The following is an 11027-nucleotide window of genomic DNA, read 5'->3' on the forward strand; positions in this document are numbered from 1 at the left end:
ATTGTGAAACCATCCCAAATAAGCAAAAGTAACTCACATGGATTCAAGTGGCAGATATGAACTGAAGCACATCACTGTTCTTCTCCCAGTCCCAGGAAAAGGCACAACTCAATAGACACTAGCACCAAGTAATACAAGTAAGATAGACTGAAAGGAGAACAAGCCATACTAACAACCCTGACCCAAAATAACCAGCATGCAATGCTACAGAAAGGATCTTTCAGCTGCATGAAAAATTTCTGGCTCAGGGTCAAAGATGGTTAAGTAAAAATCCGTAACTTTCTTCCATAAGATAACACACTGAAAGCTTATCCTAACTCTGAAGATCCCTAAACTCCTCATTTATAGTCCTCTTATCAGCTTATTTCAGTGACACAATACTGCAAGAAATTATTCAATTTCAAAATCTGTTCATTCAGCTTAACACAGACAACCAGTAATTTACATGAGGTTGTTTACATGAGCTAGATAAAATTGGAGAAATCCAACATCCCACACTTAAGTGGATTTTCAAGTAGGTAAGTTTCCACTTGCTTCAAAACTTAGTTTTCAGGAGGCTAGCTTAAAAGTGTTAAGTTGTACACTGATACATGCATGCCAAATCACTACTTGCATTGATTTTTTACCCAATTTGATGACTTTTTTTCTCCTAAAAACAGAAAACACTCAAAGAAAGTTGGCCATCTGGGAAGCAAGATTCAAAAATGTCTTTTTAAGTTTATGCAGTTAAATTTTCAGCAACCCTTTTAGTATAGAGGTACATAAAGCTGCTTAGTATGTGGAACTGGGTGATGATGAAACACACAGAAGTTGCAACTTTCATTCCTTCCTCTTCTAGGACAGAGACTATAGCCAGATTGAGATTTTTCACAGTACTCCCAATTTAAACACATATGCTGACTCTGATGTAAGTGCTTAGGTGCAATATGCTACTCTTCGCACATTCCTGTAATTCTCTTGAGCCAGCACTGCTGCATAACTCAAGAAAGTACCTAAAATTTAATTCATTCTGAACAGTGAATCTAGGTTCTAAACAACAACACAGATTTGTGGAAGACTAATTATTTTAAAACAAGATTAGATACACAATCTCCCATCTAATACACAAAAGAACAGAACAGGCAGCAGCTCACCCTCAACAGCCATGAGACAGCACTCCCTTTTCAGATTCAATGACGGAAACAGCTTTAATGTCACTTGTACTTGAAGAAAAGTCACTACCCTCCACTCTTATTTTTGTTGATGTTCTCAAAAGGACCACATGAAGCCCACATACATTGCCTCATACATAAATCATTTTAAGAAAGAGCAAACACACAAACCCATGAGAGCCACCACAACAAAGCAATTTAGCAATGGCTGAAAGTTTTACATTGCTTATTTCTCCCAGTTTGCAGGTCTAAGTATTGTCCAAACCTGTTTCCCATTGCATTTTAAGCACTGTTTCAGAAGATTTTTGTAACAATATGATGTAACTTTATTCTCTAACTGCTCACTGCAATAAAAGTTCAGAGATTCACCTGATCCATTATTTTCTGGATAAATTCAAAATACATTTTTAAGAAGCATGTTTGTAAGATCTTCACCATTAAAGAGCTAACTTTTTCCTACTGAATACACTGATTTCCAGTGAGTATTCCAGCCAAAGTAAATACTTCACACACCTTGAAAGTTAATTTCATAAAAACTTCATAAACTTCCCAGCTGAACTAGTAGCATCACTCACAACTCAGACAATCTCAGACTTAACTTAAAGGATACAATGCTGGTACAGCATTATTCATTTAAAAACGTCGCACATTAACCATACGTACAAAATGTTAAATAAATCTCCTGGAAAGAGTCCAAGGGTGGGCCACAAAGATGATAAAGGGCCTGGAGCACCTCTCTTAAGAGGAAAGGCTGAGCGACCTGGGTCGGTTCAGCCTTGAGAAAAAAAGACTGAGAGGGGATCTTATTAATGTTTATAAATATCTTAAGTGCGGGAGTCAAACAGACATGGCCAACCTCTTTTCAGGGAACAAGGGGAAACTGGAGCACAGGAAGTTCTGCAAAAATATACAAAGGAACTTCATAGTAAGGATGGTGGAGCACTGGAACAGGCTGCCCAGGGAGGTTGTGGAGTCTCCGTCTCTGGAGATATTCAAGACCCACCTTGATGCCTACCTGTGCAACCTGCTGTACGGGGCCTGCTTCGCAGGGGGGCTGGACTCAATGATCTCTGAAGGCCCCTTCCAGTCCCTACAATTCTGTGATATGCTGAAAAGGGGAAAAAAAATACGTGCAGTGAAAATACCTTTAGGCATACTTGAAAGCATCAAAGCCTGCTTGACTTCTTCCACCCTTCTCTGCTATGCAGTAAGATCTCTTGGAAATGACATAATTACTAGTAGTCTTGCTAAAAAACACTAACTGTTTTGAACAATAAATTGGTAGACATCACATGCTAAATTTAGCACAGTCTGTGATTACACAAAGTGTTTCTACAATATCTATTAACACGTAGAAGCAAATTATCTCCCATACAGCTTCATTTACAAGAAAGAGGGCAGAGAAGGATCAAAGACCTCCAGCTGCAGTTTTCATTTTTCTACAGGGCTAGTTAAAAGAAAGCCACTAAACTCTACTTTTACAGAAAGTGAGACTGCTCCCTGTTTTAATAGGCTGATCAAAGTCAATAACAAAGAAGTATGGGTCGCCTTACGCTGAAAAAAAAAAAAAATTAATCCATAATGAAAGATTTGTTTTATAAATCCACGTATATCAGTTACTGTACCAGAACTGTTCCTGATTCAACAACCATTGAAACTGCACTCCACAGATTTTACTCATGATACTCATATAACTCATACGACTAGAAACTACGCAATAGCCTGATCTAAACCAACTGCTAAAAATACAGTAATTAGATACAGACTAGATACACATTGTTCTCCAATACTGGAATATCACAAGCTTAAGCAGAAGCAGCTGCTCATATGCTACTTTATCCAAAGGATTTATTAGCCAAATTCTAAACAATTTTAAGATTCACATACAGATCCTTTAAAACTATACTAACTGTCCTTTGTCTTCTCAAATGTGTGCTTAGGAAATAAATAACAATCAACAGGCAAGACTTCCACGCTATGTGCTGAATGAACTTTCATCTTTCACAGCGTAGAGCACAATTAAAGAAAGGAACAAGGTGTTTTCCAACACTGCTCACCCTGCTTTCTCAGAAAGATACTCTCCAATAGCCAATCTGTGCACTTGTTTATGAAAAACAACAACGACAAAACAAAACTCATTATGTGGAACAGAACATTGCTGGGAATAGCTACGAAAACAGATGGAGCAGTATCATAGAACAAAGGTAACAGAAGGATCCAATGAATTCTACTCAATTATTTTTTGTGCAAGGAAAAAAAAAATTGTGGAGACCACAATAAGGCGGGGGAACAATTTTTCCAGTCTAGGAAATAAGAGATCTGATGGGGTTCTGTGTGCACCTACATTTTCCCTGACATTTCTAAAAAATTGTTTCAAAAACACTTGATTCTTTCCATAAGAATGATTCAATTTTGAAAAATATTGAGACAATTCAAACTAGAAAGTTAGCTCTTCAAAACTTGATTTAATAATAAACTGTTAACTTATCAGCTTAAACTCTATACTAGGAATTTACAAAAATTATTCACCACTTGCTTTTTTCATAGCATTATTTAATAAAGCAATAAAGAATTTAATTACATAAAACTATGTATCAGTGTTTCAAATTTACATTCCTTTAAAGTTACTCACAGCTGAATATTTTAGAACTCAAAAAGTGAAGACTTTTTGCTCCTTTATACTTAGAAAGTGTTTCAGTTCAAAAAGGATTTCAGTTGCACCTTCTTGCCTTTCACTTGAAAAAAAAGAATCACAGAATACTGAACAGCTGAGGCGGGAAGGGACCGCTGGAGGTCATCTGGTTCAACCCCCTACTCTAGGCAGGAGGATGCCTATAGCAGATATGCTAAAACAAAACATTTGAAGCCAAATTTCCAGAAAAAGCAAGCTCACCTTCAAATTTACTTTTCAAATGATCCTGAATTCATATTGCCTATTTGGCTATGCATTTAAAATTGGTTAAAACATCAACGTGGAGCTCTTGGAGAGGGTCCAGAGAAGGGCCACTAAGATGATCAGAGGGCTGGAGCACCTCTTCTGTGAAGAACAGTTGAGGGAACTGGGCTTGTTTAGCTTGAAGAAGAGAAGGCTCTGGGGAGACCTCATTGCAGCCCTCTAGTACTTCAGGTGAGCGTATAGGGGAAGGTGAATGGCTGTTTATGAGGGCGGATAGTGATAGGACAAGGGGGAATGGTTTTAAACTGAGATAGCGGAGGTTTAGATTAGATATTAGGAGGAAGTTTTTCACACAGATTTGGTGACGCAGTGGAACAGGTTGCCCAAGGAGGTTGTGGATGCCCCATCCCTGGAGGCATTTGAGGCCAGGCTGGATGTGGCTCTGGGCAGCCTGGTCTGCTGGTTGGCGGCGACCCTGCACATAGCAGGGGGGTTGAAACTAGGTGATCATTGTGGTCCTTTTCAACCCAGGCCATTCTAGCATTCTGTGATGATCAAGAAGCATAAGTTATCTTCAATTTCCTTACCTATAAATAGTTCAAGGTTACAGCCTCTAGGTAAGTGTTCAATCTTAGCTGCGTCACTGCAGTTCATGCAGCACAGCTTCAGCTCCCTATGATGAGCTATACTGTTGTACTTATGAAGACTCTCTTCTTTTTTTATTACATCCTGACCACCTTTGGCATACAAGAGAATATAAAAACATACACATACAAAATTGGTTATGCCTAACATTCACTTTACAGCTTAACTTTATACAAGTTATTCAACCATGCTTAAAGGAACAAGTCTACCACCATGCAAAGGGACATGCTGCACTACCATGGAGTTCTTTGGTCTCTTGGCGTCCGATTTTACCAACTCTACAACTTGCTTGGAATTTACATACGTTCCAAGTGACAATGCCTCATTTCAAACAGCACATTGCATCCAACACAAAGGAACTCTACATGTGCTGCCTTGCAGAAGAAAAACAGAGCTGAAAGACTGACTGCTTACACAACAAACCTGAATTGAATCAGATTGCTTCCAGCATCAACTGAGAAGAGTCAAAATAGGCAATCAGATTAAATAAAACTAACAGAGAATCACCATGGCTTTGTAATAGCTGTACTCAAAGCCACAGCAAGAAGAAAAACTAGCTACAGATAGCAGGATAACTAACAGCTGTGGTGCTTATATGAAAGATCATCTCATTAGATTTCTACAGAATGTCAATGTTGTGACCCAGAGATTCTGAAGTGCTTGCTCAATAAAGCATCCTCAAAACATTTTCCTGAGGATATTTCCAAACTTACAAGAAAAGAAGATGAGGAGGAAACACTGAAGGAAAGGAAATTCATTCTAAAGTTGCAGATAGATATCTATTCTATAGATAATGTGAGATGTACAAGAGCTGCTCCAAAAGTAACACCTCCTGTTTTATGATGTTGGCCCACCAATATTCCATTAAGTTTTGTTGCTGTGTGACAGATGGCAGCAAAGGGGCAGTCTGACAAAATGGCGTCTGACACAGAAGTGCAAATGAAACAAAAGGGTGTCACTGAATTCCTCCATGAAGAAAAATTGGCACCCACTTACACTCATTGATGCTTGGTGAACATTTATGGAAACCAAACAGTGGCTGTGAGCACAGTGAGGCAGTGGGTGGTGCATTTCAGTAGTGGTGACAGCAATGGGAAAGACAAGTAATGTTCCAGATGGCCACGCACAGCTGTCACACCACAAAACGAAGAGCATCTCAATCAGCTCACTTGCATGAATCAACTAATAATGGTGATTATGAAAAAGCAGTGTTTTGTAGCTAAAAATTTACTCTATCAAATAGCATTATTGTGCTCTCTGTATCTGATGTAGTTTCCATGGAAATAAATAGGAGGCATTATTTCCCAAGTGAGTGTTATCTCATTACACGTGTTCACATACACAGGGACGCGCATACCTCCAAACACAATGATTAACATCTACTATATCAAAAGGTATAATTTCTGATGTAGCACAACTGGCATCACAGCCATTGTTAGGTCACCAGTGGTGCAGTAACAGAACAGAACTGAGTCTTTCCATTTAGGACTAAGAGCACAAAAGTTTATTTGGAAAGTGACACCCCTGAACTATAGGTTACTGGTTGATCACACTTAATCCACACAGGCCGGTTGTTCCTACTCTCAGCTGAAATAGTCTTTACAAAAGACAAAGCAAGAATGACTCACAGCCCTAAAAGTTCCCTGGGGGTACAGAAAACCTGCTTGTGGAAAGCACGATGGCAGTAAAATATACTCAACTTCACGAAAGCCAGTGGAAATGCTAGTGGCCTACCATAGCAGTGGGCCAATACAAATAAATAATCAAAGAGATGGCAACACTCCCTGTTGCAGGCATGAGAGTTCCTAAGAAATTTAATTGCCCAGAAGAGAAACAGCTAATCACTTGATTTATTTCTCACTGTAGCTGAATGACACACATCCAACAGCATTCTTTATATCGAAGATCTCTCCTAATAAGCAAAAATTAAAGAAAGCTTCTTTAAAGCAAGTGATTTTCCAGCTTCAGTTCTCACAGGTAAACGAGGGTGCTCATTTTTGGAATGGAACTGCTACCTCAGCCCAGCGAGGGTTCAGAAAAAATTCCACTCAGTCAAATTCAGCCAGGAGCTTCTCCAAGCCGCATAGGGGTTCCTTCAAATTAAGCACAACTGTATGCTGATCAGACAGTAGATAGCTTAGATTGTCTACATTATCTCTGGAAAACAACTAGACGTTTTGAAACTTTTATCTCCTTTATAGGAGAGAGAAAACATTAAAAGTTTTGGGAAAATGCTTTTTAAAACATCAGTTAGCAAATGTGAAAGTAAGCGTGTCTGCAAGTGGATGTCATATAATTGTATGTCCTCACTAAATATTTAGATATATTACGAGAATTCGTAACTTGTTATAGATTTATTATTTCTGTTAAGAAAACTGTTTTTCCATTCAGCGGGTCCATCCAGCAGCATCTGTGAAGGTGCCAAGAAAACCTCTACATGGGGAGAGGATCAGAGGCATAAGTAAAACTAAAGAGGTGTCCATTTGTCCTCTGACTCATAGCAGAACCTTCACTGAAATCTGTACTTCGCATTACCAATTAAGGCTGACGCATTTGGGATTTCCCTCTCATCCCCTTTTGTTTTTACCCATAAAGTCAGAAATACAATATCAAGCTCGGAAGTGTAATGAAGTTCTATTAAGTACAAACAAAATTCTTAATGCAATTCTTATTTCAGTGCTCACCTATTACTATGCTAAGAAAGAATTTATGTGTAAACTGGATGTTGTTTCTAGAAACCAGACACGCTGGCCACGTTCCAAAAGCAGAGGTTGAGATGCTAGCTCTGAGAAATCTGCTAGCTCTTATCTTTTGTTGTTACAACCACCAGACAGCAAGGTATCAGTCCGATATGCAGAAAAGATTCATTTGTCAACATACTTTAAAAAAAAAAAAACAACAGATTTGGAAGTCCTACTTACATTACTCCTGACAACCACTGTAATGAGACAGAGTATCACACTTCTGCAGAAAGATACTTCACAAAGAAGATTAAAGCAACACCACATTCACCCAGTTTCAGTATTGTTAAACAACTCATAACTTCCTAATCAGAACCTACCAGTTTGCAAGGAAATGACACTGTGTGATATTGAAATCACAATGACAAGATATTTAAGATACAGAGGGATACACTTTACAGATGCCTCGAGAATAGGTACAACACAGTTTATTTTGCATGTTTAAGACGGCTGAGATAACAAAAAATACAGCAAAACTGTTTGAAACATATTTATTAATATGACTTGACAGACTGCTCTTACACTCGCCATTTGTGTCGTTTCACTGTACTCAAGTTTATCAGTCACTAGTCTAGAGCACATAATAAAAGGCAAAGAAGCTTGTCTAAGGTTTTTGGTCTGTATATGCCTTGGAATTCTTAAAGCAGAGTAAAAAAAGAAGTTAACAACATGCACTGGCCCAAAACCAAACACTCCAAGACACAGGTTTCCAACTCTGTCAAAATATTTACAATACGCTGTGTAAGCCAGGACTGCTTTTAAATATTTGCATATTCTAAGAAGTTGAAGCAAACCCCATCCACTTAAAGGCTTTTAGTTTGGGGTTTTTTGATTTGGGTTGTTGTTTCTTTTTTGCACATGTGCGATTTTATTTCTTCTTCAGAGCTCATTACTGTGCAGTGCTGCTCACAAGACTCATGCTAGCTATTTGCTAATTGGGGTTGGGTACCTTCTCAAATATTGACACATCCTGTGCAGTAAGTCTCATAGGACTCCAGCAATACACACCACTTCACAATGGCTCAAGCAGAATCACTCACTCCATAGAGCACACACCAAAGCAGAGCCTAGACAAACACCACCAGAGAAATGTTGACTGTTCCCCAGCCCCAAGCAACGCACTTTGACAGAATGGCACACAAAGGGATGACATTTGTTCATGATTACGATTGCAAACTGGGAACCAACCCTGGGATAGGGTTTGGGGAACGGCTGTTTATGAGGGTGGATAGTGATAGGACAAGGGGGAATGGTTTTAAACTGAGACAGGGGAGGCTTAGATTAAATATTAGGAGGAAGTTTTTCACCCAGAGGGTGCTCACGCAGTGGAACAGGTTGCCCAAGGAGGTTGTGGATGCCCCATCCCTGGAGGCATTTGAGGCCAGGCTGGATGTGGCTCTGGGCAGCCTGGTCTGCTGGTTGGTGACCCTGCACATAGCAGGGGGGTTGAAACTACATGATCACTGTGGTCTTTTTCAACCCAGGCCACTCTATGATTCTCAGGACCTCCTGCTCCTACTTTGAGAAAGGCATGCACTGCCACAGAAGCTAATTTGTATCAGTCCTAAAGATTCATAGAAGCATGGAATTCTTGCCTAGCAGCATGGCTGAGCATTTTATCCTCTGTGATTGCTGCAACAAGCACAGAAGTCTCACGTTCTGCCTTTACAGGCTACCAATTTAAGCAATAATAACCTTTAGACCCATTTTAATCACAACCAGGGAAGCACAGAATTAACATAAGGATATCTTTAAGGCAGCAGCTCGGTCAGCTCTGGAGTAAGAAATGGAACCCATATGCTGGACAACAACATGAGAACACTTCTCATGTCTAACCACATTGGGTCCAACAAAGTAAAATGAAGTTTTTGCTGCACAGCTGACTTGTGCAATATGGAAACTATCTCATAAGCCAGTAAGAGATTTTTTTTTTTTTTAAGAACACTTCAGATCATCCACAAAGATGCATACAGCCAACATCAAGACCATCAATCACAAATGCCATCTGTCAGCTCAATATTAACTACCTCATCCACTTGCTGCACGCTCTTTTTAAAGAAGGGGGAAAAAAAAGAGATCATTTTCTAAACTAAAACTAAACAGTTTTGTTTGTCAATCATTAATAAACTATTTCATCACTATGTACAAGTGTGCCATGTATATTCCTTTTATAGAAGACGTTGCTCGATGTGCGGTATGCAGTTTAACCCCTGGGGGCACTTTTAATGTTTATTCTAGCATGGCACTGCACAGCATGCAGACCCCAAGCCAAAGAAAGTAACTCTAGAACTGTAAACTACGCAACAAGGGGAATTTGGAGCAGCCATGTTAAGCTTAACCCCACAGAGAACAAGGCAGCACCTGCACTCCTCTCCTGTTTACCGTAACTGAGCCACAGCATAGAACGTGCAGAGATCTCCAAAACGATGTTGTATTGTGCTAATTAGACATGCCCTGTGTGTTAATACATGCTGCTGTTAAAGCTGATTCAGTCATAATTGGCAGAACATAACTACTATCATTGAAGGCAAATTGCAAGTCAGACAATACGTAATTTCAGACGAGTACAGGTACGAAACAGCAAGCACATTACCCAGGGTGCTAATGACCTTTATTGCTGAAAACACAATTAGGAAGCTATGCGTGCCTGAAATAGAATCAGCAAACAGTTTTAGCTACCTTTCACCATAAAGCAAAGAGGTGTCTTCCTGCCCCCTACAGAAAGCAATGTTTTTATACCAGTCTCATCATGGACATAAAGAGAATGATCTTTTTGTTGTGGTAAAATGAGAATGAAAATCCAGCTGCTTACATAACGCAGCCTTCACTGGGACTACTGTAACAACACTGCTAAGGGTTTTACCTTCTCAAAGCAGTGGAAAAGCCTTTATAGAAGATCTGAAAAAAAATCTGGTATTAAACCCAAATGAGCAAAAGGAAGAAGCTCCCCCTTGTAGCAAGAGACATAAACGCACTCATTACATACAGCAAACTTTCAGGCAGACTGTTGCGAGGACACAGACAACAGCAGATCCTAAGGCTCGTTTTTACCCCTTAGACAAAGGTCAGCAAACGTCCCTCGCACCTTCCGGCTTCCCCTGCAGCCGGGGCAGAGCAGCAGCCCCAGAGGGCTGTGACCGGCAGCCTGTGAGTCACGCCGGCCCGAGGCAGCCAAGCAGCCGGGCCGGGCACGGCGGATGCAGCACGCAGACAGAGGCTGCGGATAGCCGGCGCTGCTCCGGCCAGGTAGCTCGGTGTCCATAAAGCGGCTTCTGTCTCTCCACGGATGTCTCATTCGGGATGAAGACGCGATTCTTCCCACGTGACAGAAAAAGGGAAAGCCAACAGAGAAGGCGGGGACGGCAAGCCAGAGAAGCCCGACCTATACGGGCCGTTACTGCGCTCGGAAAGCTGCGAGCAGTTTAAAACCTCGCTTTCCCCCGCGAAAAAGATTCTTCCCACCGGGTCGCTATCCTTATTCGCCACAAGCCCGGAGTACGACACGGCACGGCACAGCACGGGGACAAACGCCAGCCTCCCTCCCGGCTCTCCTCCCCCCGCTCTCGTCCCGCAGCCGCCAGCCCCGCGCCCGGC

This window comes from Meleagris gallopavo, chromosome 1, assembly GCF_000146605.3.
Source record: "Meleagris gallopavo isolate NT-WF06-2002-E0010 breed Aviagen turkey brand Nicholas breeding stock chromosome 1, Turkey_5.1, whole genome shotgun sequence".
In the NCBI taxonomy this organism is placed as follows: domain Eukaryota; kingdom Metazoa; phylum Chordata; class Aves; order Galliformes; family Phasianidae; genus Meleagris; species Meleagris gallopavo.